The following is a 16,856-nucleotide window of genomic DNA, read 5'->3' as shown; positions in this document are numbered from 1 at the left end:
TGTAGGTTTATCAATTGCAACAAATGTACCACTTTGGTGGGGGATATTGACACTGGGGGAGGCTGTGCATGAGAGGGTGGGTAGGAGTGCATGAAAAATCTTTGTGCCTTCCATGTAATTTTTCTGTGAACCTACAACTGCTCTAAAAAATAAAGTCTATTAAAATATGTGTTATTCAATGCCACTAAGTTTTGGGGTGGCTTGTTACATAGCAAAAGCTAACTGATACACTGGGTCAGATCTTGGGTGGGGAGGGGAATCAAAGAGAAATAAAATCTGTCACCTCAGAATCACATAAATACATGAAAAAACAGACAATAATACAGCAGTCATGGAATTCAGGAATGAGTTATAGACATACCTACAGTGTGGCATGTTAGTTAAAACCAGACAAAAGGTTGGGTCTGATATTTTACAAGAACACCACACTTTACAGGCCCCACTGTGTGCTGTTTTAGTTTCTTTCTTATTGTGAAGGGAAGGGATTCCCTGCACTGAGGACTGACAGCAAAATTCCTATTTCTGGAAGTTTCAAAAGTGGAGCACAAGATAAGGAATGAAATTCCTGTATCTACTTTCAAAGGGGCAAAGGGTATGAGATGCTTCAACCTGAGCAAGTTCACCACATCCCTGTCCTTCTTCAGTCACTGGATCCCAAAGAGTCCAGTCGTCAGCACCAAGGAGGAAAGAAAAGGCAACAGGAAAATTTGAACTGATGGACTATGCAGAAATAATTTATTTGGTTCTCTGTAATGGGTGAACTCACCACCCCTCTGCCACCTCCCTCTCCACCCACCTTGCTCTCTATCTTCCCCCCAACACATACACCCATCAACACAACACAACACGGTGCCCTAGTCTCTCCATAAAAAAAAGCCTGACACTAATAGGCAAGGATTTCTCTGGATGTCAAGGATCATGTGTTTGAACATTGCCTTGGAAGGTGAAATGAGAAAATCCCCCTCAGACGAAAAACTAAAGTTGGGGTCCTGTGGTCAGATTCCAACTTCATCAAGATTTGGGTCATGGTTGGCATGCAGGTGGAAATCCTCTTACCCAGCTCTGCAACAGACTTTAGGAATCAGGGAGGAAGCTTGGGGAAGGGGTGGGGGGAACAGAACAGAATTAACAGAGGAAGCCAGCATTAGTTTCAAATGAGCACAGCCTCCTGAAATGCTAAGAATTCTATCAAGGCCACTGATTAGCCACTAACCATATGCCTCTTGTCTTTAAATGTGCCTCCCAATTCAACATGAAAATAATGGCTAAAAGCATAAGAGACTCTTAAAAACTGAGAACAAACTGAGGGTTGGTGGGGGGGTGGGAGGAGGGGAGGGTGGGTGATGGGTATTGAGGAGGGCACCTTTTGGGATGAGCACTGGGTGTTGTATGGAAACCAATTTGACAATAAACTTCATATATTGAAAAAAAAAAAGAGAGAATAATGGTTAAATTACAGACTGGTCCAGACACTCAACTTCTGTACCTGAGCCATTTTATTCATAGTTTCCTCCCCCATTCAAAGGACAAATTCAGGGGGTGCCTGGGTGGTTCAGTCGGTTGGGCATCCAACCCTTGATCTCTGCTCAGGTCATGATCTTATGCTTTGTGGGTTCAAGCCCCACATCAGGCTCAGCACTTAGAGTGCAGAGCCTGCTTGGGATTCTCTCTCTCTCTCTCTCTCTCTCTCTCTCTCTCTCTCTCTCTCTCTGCCCCTCCTGTGTGCTCTCTCTCTCAAAATTAATAAAGTTAAAAAAAAAAAAAGGACAATTCAGGGTGTGAAGAAACGTGCCCTGCACTGATGATGAGGCAGCTCTGTCCCCAGGCCATCCACCCACCTGGAGAGAAGACAGGAACAGTTAGGGAAGCTATGTTTACAAATTCAGACAGGTATTTCTAGTTTAAGTCAAACAATAGCTTGCAGATTTGCCTAAATTCTTGATCTGTACTATATAGGCTGATAAAAGAAAGAAGTTATATTCACAAGACCCAGTCAGTGTTAATAAGAGACATGCTTTTTTTTTTTTTACTGTAATGTAAGGTGTGTGTGTGTGTGTGTGTGTGTGTGTGTGTGTGTGTGTGATCTTACCTCCTATTCAAAGTCATATTATGATATTGGAACATTTTTAAAAATTACACAGTTTCTTTTACCAACATCAATCAAGTGCTGACAAAGCAGGTGCTGGCAAGGAGAAAGAGCAGCTGAGACACTCACACACTGCTGGTGGAAGTGCAAATTTTCCCCCAAAGAGCCTGTTGTTCAATGTCTATTAACATAGAACAGCGCTGAGGGAGACAGGGAGTGTTTGTATCAGGCAGGGGTCTTAGTTGCAGACAATAGAATCCACTCTAACAAGCAGAAAAGGCTTAGTCCATTAGGTATCACACATTTCCAATGCCAAGCACCAAGTGACATATAGCCAGGAGATGCATACAAACTTCCCTAGCAGAAACCGTGATGCTGCCACCACCCACAGAATAAGCTCCCGTGCTGCCCTAGAAGAACCAAATGCCTCGGACACAAGATGTGGCACCCACATGGCCATGCATTCAGCTTCCATAGAGCCCCATCACTCACATCACCCACTTATGCCTCCCATGCCTCACGCGGAAGGGCCTGTTGGTGGAAGCCAATCAAACATGGCTCCCTAGCTGCACGGGAGTTTGAGAAATGTCATTTTTATCTTTCCAGACTCTCCAGTACAGGGAGGCATGCATAAAGGGATTGAAGTGGGTGCTGAGCAAGCCACCGTGTGGTATATCTGTCATAGCATATTCTGGAGGGAGAGCAGGCTGAGGCCAATGGATTTGGGTGGAGGATTCCCACAGGAAATTGAACATGGGAAGTAGCGATGACTTAATGGGAGATCAAGGAGTCGCCTGCAGGGAGATGGGGAGTAAAACAGTTCAGAAAGGACACTGAGAACAAAGGAGAGTGAACGATAGAACATTGGGGAACACTTGCGTTTAAGAAGTTAGGTCCAGTGGGACAAAAGTTAATCTAAGATTACATTTTGCATGGAGAAGGAAAAAAAGTTTAACTTTTTATTCTTGGGGGAAGGATGGGGAGGGGGAAGAAGAGGCATTGAGACAGAATGATATTGCTCATAGAGAAGTGACTGTCAGGCCCAATAGATCCAAATAAGCACCCACAGGAACTGGTCAGGAATCAATAGGCAGCTGACACTTCTGCCTGCCTAGGCCCTCTCCCACTTTTCACAGTTCCTGGCTGTTCTGCTGGGACACCCACCTCCCCCATTCCAGGTGATCCAATCCATCAACTTGCCCAGCTACAACTACCCACCCAAGCAGTGTGAACATGTCCCGAGTCAGCTCCCCAAGGAATCTGAATCTTGAGCCAAACGACACAAAGACCAGAAAAAAAAAAAAAAATCAGCTGGAACTAAGTTATTCCAGTGGTGGTTCCCTACAAAGGCTGTCCATCAATCCCTGCTTCAGAGACTGCCCCTCCACCTCCCCAGAGCTGCTCTCTTCCTCTCACTTTTGAGGTCTCATTGTAAAACTCTTCAGTTGAGTCTGGGAGACTCCTGATGGCTTCTTACTACATGACTGTTCTGTTTAAGTTAACTAGAGTCTGTTTCTCTTGTTTGCCACCAAAGAACCCTAGCTGCTGATAGGCAAGTGCAGTAGCAGAGAGAGGCTTGCTTTTTTCCTGTTAGGGGCATGTTTTAGTTAATCCTTATTTAGCAGATCATGGAGTGTAGTTGATCATTATGATAATGGTTTCCAGTGAGTCTGTGCCCCTTTGCAATGGGATACTGCTGCCCCTCCCATCAAGACTCCATCCTTGGGGTCTATTTCTCTATCCCTCTGGAACTAGGGCTGTTTTTATGACTTATTTTGATCAATAGCACTTGGTGGATGTGAAGTTGCGTAGATTCATGAGGCTGGGCCTTACAGGGCCTCACAGCTTCCACTTTCACCTTCTTGGAACCCTGAGACCACCATGTTGTGAGGAAGCCCAGACCAGCCTACTGAAGGATTACAGGCCACTTGGAGGAGAACCAAAGTGTCCTGCTAACCTCCAGAGAGTGAGGGTATCTCAGGCTCTTGAGGCCTGGCCTTGTCATCAGATGATCTCTGCCGCATACATGAGCCCAAGTGAGATCAGCAGAACTGCCCAGACTGATGACCCACAGAAAGGTGAGAAATAATAAATGGTATTAAGTCACCAGGGTTTCAAGTGGTTTATTACACAGCAGTAGACAACTGATCAATGCGGAAAGAAAAGGAGCACAGGGCCCTGCAGCTTTTGAAACACTCTGGTAACTATAACAGAAACATCATGTACCAGGCTAAAAGTGGGTGTATGTATGTGTAGGGAAGGAAGACTGAAGTTGAAATGGACTCTAACTGTATAAGAAGCAGTCAGACGTTACTGCTCGCATGTGCTCCTGGAAGAGGGGGCCGGCCAGCTGACAAAACAACTGAGCTCCTGGCTCAGCATGGGAGGTGATGGGGCAGAGGCCAGAGGCCCTGGCAATACCAGGAGGCATGAGACTTGGATTTTAGTCCTGGCCCTGCTGCCGCCTGGCTTGGAGAAGCCAACTCCAGTTTCTTCATCCCCCAAATGGGCCTAATAATACCTTCCTTGCCTACTTTACAAACTTTAAAGAGTAGATGAGATAATGAATGCAAAAGCCCTAAACAAACTTAAGGGCCAGCTAATCATGCAACATCAAGAAGCCACTGGGTCCTAATATTCTCAGAATATTAGCATATGTGCAAACAATTGCCAATCACACCATTATAAGGGCTTCTGCCAGTGTATGGGAGGCCAATTCTCCTGGGGATGTTCCATGGCAAAAGCATGACCTTATTGGTATATATTTATAATGAACTTCCTCCATTAGAGTACCTGGAAAATGTCTAATGTCCATGCTGGTCACATGGTCAGCTTTGAAATTTCTATTTTGCTTCCTCCAAACCACGAGCAACACCTTAGCCCCACTGTTCATGAGACTGTACTGAGGGTCTCTAAATCTCTTCTTCACATGACTGTTAGCCATGCCCTCCATTAAATTCATTCCTCTTCCTTCCTGCCCCCAAAGCCAAAGTTTCCCTTTATAACTACTTACTAGCTATTGATAGATCTGGATTTCTCTTCCAATCCATTCTAAGTTCTCTTTAGCCTCCTTTGACCACTGTCTTTTCCTGCTCCTGGCTTCATGGTGTGCTCAGCCTGATAGCAGCCCCATCTCTTTTAGAAACCAGAAAATGGCCACACCTTATTCAGAACCTTGTCCTTCCTCAGCTCATCCTTCTACTCTACCCCAACAGGGCAGTTATATGATTTCCTAAGTTTCTCCTGTCAGGGTTGCAATGGATCTCAAATGTTAGGAGAGAAAGAAGGCACAGAAATGGCCAACCCACAGTTCTTTAATAACACTCCACTGCATCACCACCCTCACTGCCACACATCCATTATTTGGAGTTTAAAGTTCTGGCCTCTGCAGTCCAGTTAAAAAATTCACTCAACCTGGCCTGTACAGGTATCTGCATGGGGTTTCTCCAATCTCCCAATGAGAAAATGCTACATTTAACTTTATGTCTCTTTCCACTGAAACTTCTCCCTCATTTGCAAATGAAACTGCTCCCCCATTTGCAAACACAGCAGTTTTAAAACATGGCTCTAAAATTTATGATTCTCCCTTCATGGAGAGAGAGTAGGAGAGTATTTCTCCTTCCTTTGAGTCTAGATGGGCTTGTGACTGCTTGGAGCAATAAAGAAAAGCAGAAATGATGCTGTGTGACTTCCAAGACTGGATCCCAAAAAAGGCCATGCAGCTTCTGCCTTGTGCACTGGAACACCAGCACTGGGAGTCTGCCCTGCCCTGAAGAAGCTCAACCATGTCAAGCCACCATTTTGTGAGGAAGCCCAGCCACATGGAGAAGCTGCGGTGAATGCTCCAGTCCTAAACTTTAAGTCTTTCCATCTCAGGCACCAGACATGAGAGCAAAGGAGCCTTTGGATGATTCCAACCCCCACCACCAGCACTGAAATCTTCCCAGGTAAGACCTTAGACATTGTGGAGCAGAGCCGAGTCATCCCTGGCAGGCTCTGCCTGAATTCATTAAGTATAATAAAATGGTTGTTTCAACGGCTAATTTTGTGGGTAATTTGTTAAACAGCAATTGTAACTGGTGTGGCAAGTTATAGTACAAAAAAGCATGTATATAACAGAGTGGTATTCTGAAATTCCTCTTGTGATACAGGCAGAGTCCCTGGGGGCATCTTAGGGGAAGGAATCTAGCCTCTCAGCTAAACATCTGAACTGTGGTGGGGGGTTGAACTTGAGTGTCAGCGCCTAAAAAGGAAGATGGCTATCTCGCTCTAGCATGCACTCCCTGGTAAGACCACTGATACCCCCAAAATAAGATTCAGCTTGGCAATGTTTTCAAATTATGAGGTGAGATCACTTTGAGGGTTTGGCTTTGACCCACTTGGGAGGGCAATGAGAGGAGATCCTGTATGCTTCTGTTTTTCAAGGCCTCTTTTAGTTTGACCCAGCAAACAAAATTCAAAAATCTCTACAGAAGAGACTACTTTGTACTTGGGAAAGAGTTTGAACATTATGAGCCTCTCTTAGGGTGAAAAATGCCACAAGAACTCACAGGTTTCCCTTTAATTACAGATAATACTCATGGCTTAAAAAAATCTGGTAAAACAAGAAAACTAAAACATGGTTTGGGCATATGTGGTAAGATAGAAAAATCAGTTTATCAGTGAAAAATCAAGTAAAGAGGCAATAACTGTACAGACCAATGAGGCCACAAACTACTCTGCTCAATTACCCAGTAGACTTACAGCAAAGAGGGATCCCAGAGGCTGCCTCCTCTGGGTAACTGTTCCAGCCAGTTCAAATTGGGTCTGAATTCTTGGGAGTAGTTTCAACCATAATTGCTTGATCCTAATGTATCAGTAGGATACAAGGGTACCAAATAGCATCTGGTAAAACCACTTCCTTCCTCTTCTCCTAGAGATCTGCAGGAAGTAATCCCACTGTCACAGGTTTCTGGGTGCCCCAATATCCTGTGTTTCTCTCTTGACCCTCTCTCACCTCTGTAGTAAGTCCTTTCATTAAAGTCTCTTACATCAGTTAAGATGGATTCTAATTCCTGACTGATGCTAAACCTTTGGTCGATGTAGAGTTTAGATAGCCAGATAGTCTTTCTGACAAGATTCTCCATGAGCTTCCACATCATTGAGCCTCCTGGTTCTTTAAAAAGAAATGTCCTGCAGATTGGACAATTTATCACTTAGGTATTATCTTCAGCTGCTGGAGAGAAGAAAGAAAAAGAAGCAACGGCTTAAAGGATTGGCAAGCTTTTTCTCAAAGGGCCAGAAAAATAGTAAATCTTTCAGTCTATGGGACAGAGTCTCTGTCACAAGTACTCATCTCTGCCATTGCGATGTAAAAGCAGTCATGGACAATACATTTTTAAAAATGCATGTGGCTGTGTTCCCATAAGACTACTTACAAAAACAGGCAGCCAGCCCATGGGCTGTAGTTTCCAACACTTGGCTTAGACAAATTAGTTTGTCTGTCTGTTTGTTTGTTTGTTTGTTTGTTTCATGTAATAAGAAGGTATGAGGTGTGTGGTTCTGGTGACACTTCAGCAAGTTGCTAGCTGATGCTGCAGTCATCTGAAGGCTCCACTGGGAGTAGAAGGATCTACTTCCAAAGTGGTTCCTTCACATGACTGGCAAGTTAGTGTCAGAGTCAATTCCTCTCCTCGTCGGGATCTCCATGGGCTGCTTGAGTGTCCTTGTAACATGGTGCCTGGATTCCTCCAAAACAAGCAATCTAAGAAAACAAGGTTGGAGCTTCCAGGCCTTTTCTGACCTACCCCTGTAGCCCCTATCATTAATTTTGCTGTGTTCTACTGCTCACAGGGGTCAATTCTGATTCAGTGAAAGAGGGGACTACACAAGAGCCTGGAAGCCAGGAGGTGATGATACTGGAGGGCCATCACTGAAGCTCACTACCACACCACTTGAAAGGCTGCATTGCTACAGTGCATGCCTCACACCTGGACAGCAAACGAAAGGAAAGGCAGACAGGGCTCCAACATCTCTGGAGGGGAGGACCTTCTGTGTGCCAGACTCCCCTTGAGATACTTTCTAACCACAATTAAGCCCCAAGCCTGCAGTCTCTTGACATCTCTGATGAAAGCTGGAAAAACCCAGAAGGAAGGTCCCTCTACCTTGTGGAGTTGACCAAGATTAAGATGCTCTGACGGCCCAAGACTAAGTGAAGTAACAGCTTTGAGAGGCATCTTTGGCCACAGACTGCTAATGCCTGTGTGGCCTCTGGCCTCTACCATGAACCAGACTGACCCTGGAAGGCCTGGCTCCTCAGACTTTCCCCACTTTGAACAGAACAACCTTGACTCCATTTCCGGAACCATTGTTAGGCAACAAACAACTATTAGACCCATGAGACCAGTTCTCAATCCCACCTGCCATTCCAAACACCTTGAGAGCTTTTAAACATTCTCAGTCCCGACCTATTGAGTCAGCATCTGTGGAAGTAGGGCCCAGGCATTCACAATTTTTAAATGATTCTGATGTGCTGTCCAACTTAAGAGCCTCCAGCACAAACACCACATCCCTTTCAGTGCAGCTAGAGACAGAACCAGATGTTTTGGCAGCTACATCGCACTTCCAACCCATTGGTAGCTTGTGGTTTGCTAAGCCCCAAATTCATTTTCACAAAAACTGTTCTTCACTCAGGTCCTGCCTACTCTATATTTTGCAAGTTTTCTTTTACCCAAATATCATGTAATTGTATTTAACTCAAAGTGAGCTCTACATGTTGGCATCACTTGAGGCTCTCCTTTCAACTCTGTGGAATCTGCCATTTGATGAGCTTGACTTCATCCAAGACATTGATAAATGTACTGTTTAGAGCCCAGCTTTATGGCATTCAGCAGACAAATTCTTATGGAGAATTTATCCGCCACAAACCTCCCGGAGCATTCCTACCCTCCATGAGTTCTCAAACATTAATAACAGCTTCCCTAGGGTCATAACTCATCTGTACACCCCATGATGGCATCTTCAGTCTCCCCTTATATACTTGACATATTCCTGGTCTACCTACATAAATTGTTCTAGAAGACCGGTCATTGTTCTTCTGGAGCAGACAGACACAGAACAGGAACTGAGTGGTTCTGCCTCTTCTGGAACCAGGCTGCCTCATTCAAATCCTCTCTCCTCCTCTTAGTAGCCATGTGTCCTTGGGCAAGTTACTAACTGGCTCCTATGCCTCAGTTGTCTCATCTGTGAAATGGGGATTCCTCATAGGACTTACCCTCCTCCCTAGGGTTATTGTAAGTATTAAATGTGTGAGTATATGAGAACTGCTTAGAAGAGCAGCTGGTACATCATCACTGTTGATGCCATTGTTATTATTATTATCACACTTATTCCTCCAGTCTAGTAACTTTGGGGGCGAGGGGCTGAATAGATATTTAATTTCTTTCCTTCCACTTGCCTTGGTTTTTAATTACTCTTCCTTCTTTACTTTCTTAGGATGGAAGCTTAGGTCATTAATTTCAGCTCTTTCTTCTATTCTATTATATGAATTTTAATGCTATAAATTTCCCTCTAAGCCCTGCTTTTGCTTCATCCCACAAATTTTAAGAAGCTGTATGTTCATTTTCATTTAATTAAAAACATTTTTAAACTTCTGTTAAGACTCTTCTTTGACCAATGAATTCTTTAGAAGTATGTAGTTTAGGGGCACCTGGGTGGCTCAGTCAGCTGGGTGTCTGACTTCAGCCCAGGTCATAATCTCACAGTCAGTGAGTTAGAGCACTGCATAGGTTCAGAGCCTGGAGCCTGCTTCAGATTCTGTGTCTCCCTCTCTCTCTGCTACCCCCCCCCCCCCAACTCACGCACTCTCTCTCTCTCTCTCTCTCTCTCTCTCAACAATTGAATAAACATTTAAAAAAAATTTTAAAGAAGTATGTAGTTTAATATCCAAATATTTGGGGATTTCCTAAATATTTTTCTGTTACTGGTTTCTAGTCTAATGCCATTGTGGTCTGGCAAATGATTGTGTATGGTTGCTAATCTTTTAAAGTTGTGTTTCATGACCCAGAATGTGGTCTATCTTGGTGAGCTTAAGAAAAATGTGTACTCTGCTGTTGGTAGATGGAGTGTTCTATAAATGTCAATTAGATCAAGTTGATTGATAGTGCTGTTCAAGTCAACTCTATCCTTATTGATTTTCTGCCTGCTTGATCTATCAATTACTGACAGGGGGATATTGAAGTCCCCAACTACAATAGTGGATTTGTCTATTTCTCTTTTTAGCTCTATCAATTTTTGCCTGACATATTTTGATGATCTGTTGTTAGGTACATACATTGTTATGTCTTTCTGGAGAACTGACCCATTTATCATGATGTAGTACCCCTCTTTATCCTTGTTAATCATTTTCCTTGTTCTTTTTTCCAACTTTTTTTTTTTTGGGGGGGGGGGACAGAGAGAGACAGAGCATGAACGGGGGAGGGGCAGAGAGAGAGGGAGACACAGAATCGGAAACAGGCTCCAGGCTCCGAGCCATCAGCCCAGAGCCTGACGCGGGGCTCGAACTCCCGGACCGCGAGATCGTGACCTGGCTGAAGTCGGACGCTTAACCGACTGCGCCACCCAGGCGCCCCTCATTTTCCTTGTTCTGATGCCTTCTCTGTCTGAAATTAATATAGCTGCTCTAGCTTTCTCTTGATTACTATTAGCATGGTCCATCCCTCCTATCCCTTTATTTCTAACCTATCAGTCTTTATTTTGAAAATAGTTTTCTTACAGGAAACATATAGTAGTTGCCCTATAGGTTAAAATATACATTTTAGAGAGTTTTCTGACTGGTGAACTTGTGGCAGTGTGGGGGCCAGGGGGACATGAGAGCTCTGTGTCCTTTCTCCATGCCTGCCTTCCCTATGCACCTCTCCATGCCTGCCCCTATGTTGTTTCTGAGCTATATTCTTTTATAACAAACCAGCAATCTAGTTAAGTAAGAAAGCAAGTAATAAAATGTACATTTTTATCAATCTAAGTTCACCGTCAAAAAACACTATTCTGTTCCTCTTGTAGTTCAGGTACGTTGTAACAGATTTTTCTCCCCCGCCCTCGCCCACCCCCAACATGCTTGGTGACATTGCTATTGTTCCTTTCACTTATCCATATGCTGTGATGACCAAATACATTGTTACCATTGTTACTTTAAACAGTTACCTTTGTGATCTCTTAGAGACCAGACTAGAACCTTTAGATTTGTTTCCAATGCCAGCAGTCCTGTTTTAAAGAGGGAGGAGACACAAATGCTCCCTCAAATAGAAAACTACTCCTAATCCTTCTGGAAAGCGGACTTCCATTAAACATCTAAAGAACACCTTATTATGTAGAACACTGTGCTGGGCACCCCAGGCCATCAGATAATCACAGAACTCAGATGTCAGCCACTCTGGCTCCCATATCTTACAGATGAGGAAACTATGCCACAGTGGGGTAGTGCTCTGCTAGTCTGGAAGAAAAAGAAGCTACAGAAAGGCAGCCTGATCCTAGACTGAATCCAGTACTGAAAGGTAAAATGTAGCAACAGAGGACATTAATGGGTCATTCAACAAAATTAGAATAAGTACATTAAAGAACATTAAACTGGGGTTGTGTATATGTATATGTATATATTTAGGTATATGTGTATGTTTATGTATTTGGGCAGGGAGAAATGATAAAGCAAATGGTGCAAAATGTTAGCAGTAAGCAAATTTGGATAAAGAATATATGGGTTCTTTGCACTATTCTTGCAACTTTTCCATAAGTTTAAATTATTTCCAAATAAAAGGCTTAAAAAGTAATCCTTTAAACCACATAATAAAATAATAGGTTGCAATTCTACATTCCTGGAAATCCGGGGATTTTTTTTCCTTCATATTTTTAGTCTCTCCATATCACTGGCCCCAAAATGCCAAAATATAGTGTATTTATTTTTTGTTAATATACACTGCTTTTCAGAGAGGTGATCTTACTAAAATGCATAACTGCTATCTTGGGAAGGAAGGGCATCTGGAATAAGGTATGTCAGGGGGGAACCAACCCCACTCTATTCAAAGGTGAATGGTTGCCAGGGTTGAACACAATTATGCCTGAGGCCTTGTTCTCAATCAAAGCACAGCTTGGTTTGGTTCTCTCTGGGACTACACCCTGGGAAGGGAGGGCCTCTTCTTTCCCTGTCCTTATTTGGATACATCCCATCTAGGATGTAGGGATGTAGGAAGTAGGGAGAAACGTGAAAAGAACATTGCTTTGCTGTCAGTTATCAATGTGGAATTTCTGTTTTCCTTTTGAGCAGCAATACTTGCATCGATGTATGCCAAAAAGTAACCCAAAAATTGAAGTCAGCAGGATGCCCGCAGAGACCCAGCAGGCTTCTCTTATGCCCTCTTGTTCCCTGATCTGATCCCAGCCCATAACTTTCAGAACCCAAGTCTAGGGCCCAGAGTTTGCAGGGAAAGCAGGCAAAAGCCCCCTACTCCCAACCCTGTCCTCTCTTCTGCTGCCAACCCAGCATCAGTGGAGCAGCTGCCATCTTGCTGTACCTGTCCCCTGGCATAACAGCCTTGAGTCTCACATGCAAGAGGCACAGCCACCTTACAGACAAGAAAGAGACTCAGAGGTAAAAAGGCTGAGAAACTGCATAGGATGAGAAGCCAGACTTGGGGCTTCTGACCAATGCATATTGTTCTTTCTGCTCAATCTGCTTCAAATGCCACCCCCTAGGCCACCAGTGGCTTTTCCCATATCCCATACAGAGCCTCTGGGGGTGAGGAGCACCCATTCATTATACCACAAATAAGGCAAAGCCTGCCTCTGTGCCTGGCCCAAGAAGAGACAAGACCTTGAGACCAAAGCCCATTTCTTCTCAATACCACACCAAATGGTTCAGAGCTTAGAGTGCTGGTGCTGCCCTCAGGATACCACCCAGACCACCAACCAACCTTCCCTGGAAATCCCCCTCAAATGTCACTTCCCCAGATGTTCTGGAATGCTTGCTCACATCCTCAGAGGCCTTTGTTGCTCAATGTACTGAAGCACTCATCACCGTGCTCTGGTCTCCATCTGCCTGTGTCTTCTCAGCAGATTGTGCATCCTGGGGTCAGGGCTCAGTTACATTTGTCCGTATGTGCCCAGCAGCTAGTACAGTAGTTGACAGACTGCTGAGTGAATGAACAAATGAAAAAGTAATGAGTCCCAACAGGATCCCTAGGTTCAAGCCATGGCTGCATCACTATTTCTTTGCTCTCAAGCAAGTCAGTTTCCTCTTGGTGACCTCATGTACATAATGGTGATGATTCTTCTCTGGTTCTAGCACAGAACTGTTCAGCACAGGGGTCATGTCTGCAAAAGCATCAAAGAGATGTGGATCCTACTAACTACCTCACCCATAGGCCAATAGAGATGCTTCACCTGTAGATCCCCCCAACTGGCCCACTGGCACCCCAATGCTCTGCACACCTCACTCACATAACCCCTCCTCCACGGACAGCTCCCTGTGTAGTTGCCAAGGGCAGCAACAAGTGCAAGCCTCTGTAGACAGCCAGGGATCATGCACAGAAAGTTGGCCAACTCTGCAGGATCAGGAGATATCACACAAACCTGGTGTTCAGCACTGCCCTCAGAAGGCATATGGGAGGCTGTCAGCACCTGGCCAGGTTATGCAGTTTGCTGGGATGCAATTGTTCATAGTTATCTCTTACAATCCTTTGTATTTCTGTGGTATCAACTGCAAGGTCTCTCATTTCTGATTTTACTTATTTGAGTCCTCTTTTTTTTTTGTTTTTTGTTTTGTTTAACTAATGATTTGTCAATATTCTTTATCTTTTCAAAAAAGTAGCTTTTAGTTTCATTGATCTTTTCTATTGTTTTTCCAGTCTCTATTTCATTTATTTCTGCTCTGATCTTTGTTATTTCCTTTTTTTTTTCTGCTTTTAACTTAGTTTGTTCTTTTTCTACCCAGACTGAATCATGAAGAAACATAAAATTTGAATAAACCAATTACTAGTAAGGAGACTGAATCAGTAGTTAAAAACCTCCGCAAAAAAAAAAGGCCAAGGACCTGATGGCTTTATGGGTGAACTCTACCAAACATTTTTAAAATGTTTTATTTATTTTTGAGAGAGTGCAAGTAGGGAGGGGCAGAGAGAGAGGAACAGAGGATCTGAAGCAGGCTCTGTGCTGACGGCATTAGCGAGCCCAATGTGGGGCTTGAACTCACTAACCGTGAGATCATGACCTGAGCCAAAGTCAGATGCTTAATCAACTGAGCCACCCAGGTGCCCCTGTACTCTACCAAACATTTAAAGAAGATTTAACAATCCTTCTTGTAGTCTTCCAAAAACTGAAGAGGAGGGAACACTTCCAAACTCATACTATGAGGCTAGCATTACCCTGATACCAGAGCCAGACAAGGACACTACAAGAAAAGAAAATTATAGGCCAATATCCCTGATGAATATAGACACAAAAATACTCAACGATATACTAGCAAACAGAATTCGTCAACACATTACAAGGATAATAGCCATGATCGAGTTGGATTTATCCCTGGGATTCAAGGATAGTTACAACATATGCAAATCAGTGATACATTAACAGAATGAGGGATAAAGTCATATAATCACCTCAATAGGTGTAGAGAAGAATTTGACAAAACTTAACATCCTTTCATGATAAAAACTCAATAAATCACGTAAAGAAGAAATGTACTTCAACATAATAAAGCCCAAATATACAAGATCATAGCTAAAATTAGACTCAATGGTCAAAAACAATCAGGAACAAGACAAACATGCCCACTATTCCCATTTCTATTCAACATAGTCCTTGAAGTCCTAGCCAGAAAAAAATAGGCAAGAAAAAGAAATAAAAGATATCCAAACTGGAAAGGAAGAGGTAAAATTATCTGTTTGCAGATGACATAATCTTATATATATATATATATATATATATATATATATATATATGTGAAAACTCTACCAAGAAACTGTTAGAATAAACAAATTCAGTTAAGTTGCAGCATGCAAAATCAGTATATAAAAAATAATTTGCATTTCTTTTTTTATTTTAGAGAGAGTGTGTGAGAAGGGGAAAGTGGCGGGGGGGGGGGGCGGAGAGAGAGATATTGACTGACTCTTAAGCAGTCTTCACGCTCAGCATGTAGAATGCAGGGCTCAATCCCACAGCCCTGGGATCATGGCCTGGGCCAAAATTAAGAGTTGGACACTCTACCGACTGAGCCACCCTGGCACCCCCATTTGTACTTCGATACACTAACAACAAATTATTTGAAAGAGAAATTAAGAAAATAACCCCATTTATAACAGCATACAAAATAGAAAATACTTAGGAATAAATTTAACCTATACATGGAAAAATATAAGACACTGATAAAAGAAATTGAGGAAGACACAAATAAATTAATAGATATTCCATGCTCATGGATTGGAGAAATTAATATTATTAAAATATCCATATTATTCAAGTTGATCTACAGATTTAATGCAATCTCTATCAAAATTTAATTGGCATTTTTCATAGAAATAGAAAAAAACAATCCTAAAATTCATATGGAACCACCAAAAACCCCAAACAGCCAAATTAATTCTGGAGAAAGAAAACAGCTGAAGCATCACACATCCTGATTTCAAACTGTATTACAAAGCTATGGTAATCAAAACAGTATGGTACTGGCATGAAAACAGACATGGAGATCAAAAGAACAGAAAGCCCAGATACAAACCTACGTAAGTCAACTAATATTTGACAAGTGTGCCAAGAACACACAAAGGGAAAATGATAGTCTCTTCAATAAATGGTGCTAGGAAAACTGGACAGCCACAAGCCAAAGAATGAAATTGAACCCCTATCTTACACTACTCACAAAAGTAACTCAAAGTGGAATGAAGATGTAAATCTAAGATCTGAGTCATAAAACTCCTAGCATAAGGGGCACCTGGGTAGATCAATCGGTTGAGCATCTGACTTTGGCTCAGGTCATGATCTCACAGTTCATGAGTTTGAGCCCTACTTTGGGCTCTAAGCTGTCAGCACAGAGCCTGGAGCCTGCTTTGGACTGTGTGTCTCCCTCTTTCTCTCTGCCCCTCCCCCATTCATGCTCTGTCTCTCTTTCTCTCTCTCAAAAATAAACAAACATGGGGCGCCTGGGTGGCGCAGTCGGTTAAGCGTCTGACTTCAGCCAGGTCACGATCTCGCAGTCCATGAGTTCGAGCCCCGCGTCAGGCTCTGGGCTGATGGCTCAGAGCCTGGAGCCTGTTTCCGATTCTGTGTCTCCCTCTCTCTCTGCCCCTCCCCCGTTCATGCTCTGTCTCTCTCTGTCCCAAAAATAAATAAACGTTGAAAAAAAAATAAACAAACATCAAAAAAAATTGAAAAGAAAAACAACTCCTAGCATAAAACACAGGAAAAAAACTTTCTTGACCTTGGCAATGATTTCTCCAAAATCACAAACAACAAAAACAAAAACAAGTGGGACTAAATCAGTGACTATAAAGATTCTGCACAGCAAAAGAAACAGTTACCAAAATGAAAAGGCAAACTTATAGAAGAAAATGTTTGTAAACTATATATGTGATAAGCAGTTAAATCCAAAACATAAAGAACTTTATACATGTCAAAAAAAATAGCAAAAATGATGATGAGGATAATGATTATTATGATGATAACAATACTAACAACCTTATTTATGGGCAGGGGAGCTGAATGGACATTTCTCTAAAGAAAATATACAAATGGCCAACAGGCACAT

The sequence above is a fragment of the Prionailurus bengalensis genome, chromosome A3 (assembly GCF_016509475.1).
Source record: "Prionailurus bengalensis isolate Pbe53 chromosome A3, Fcat_Pben_1.1_paternal_pri, whole genome shotgun sequence".
Lineage (NCBI taxonomy): Eukaryota > Metazoa > Chordata > Mammalia > Carnivora > Felidae > Prionailurus > Prionailurus bengalensis.
This window is presented reverse-complemented; position numbering follows the sequence as displayed.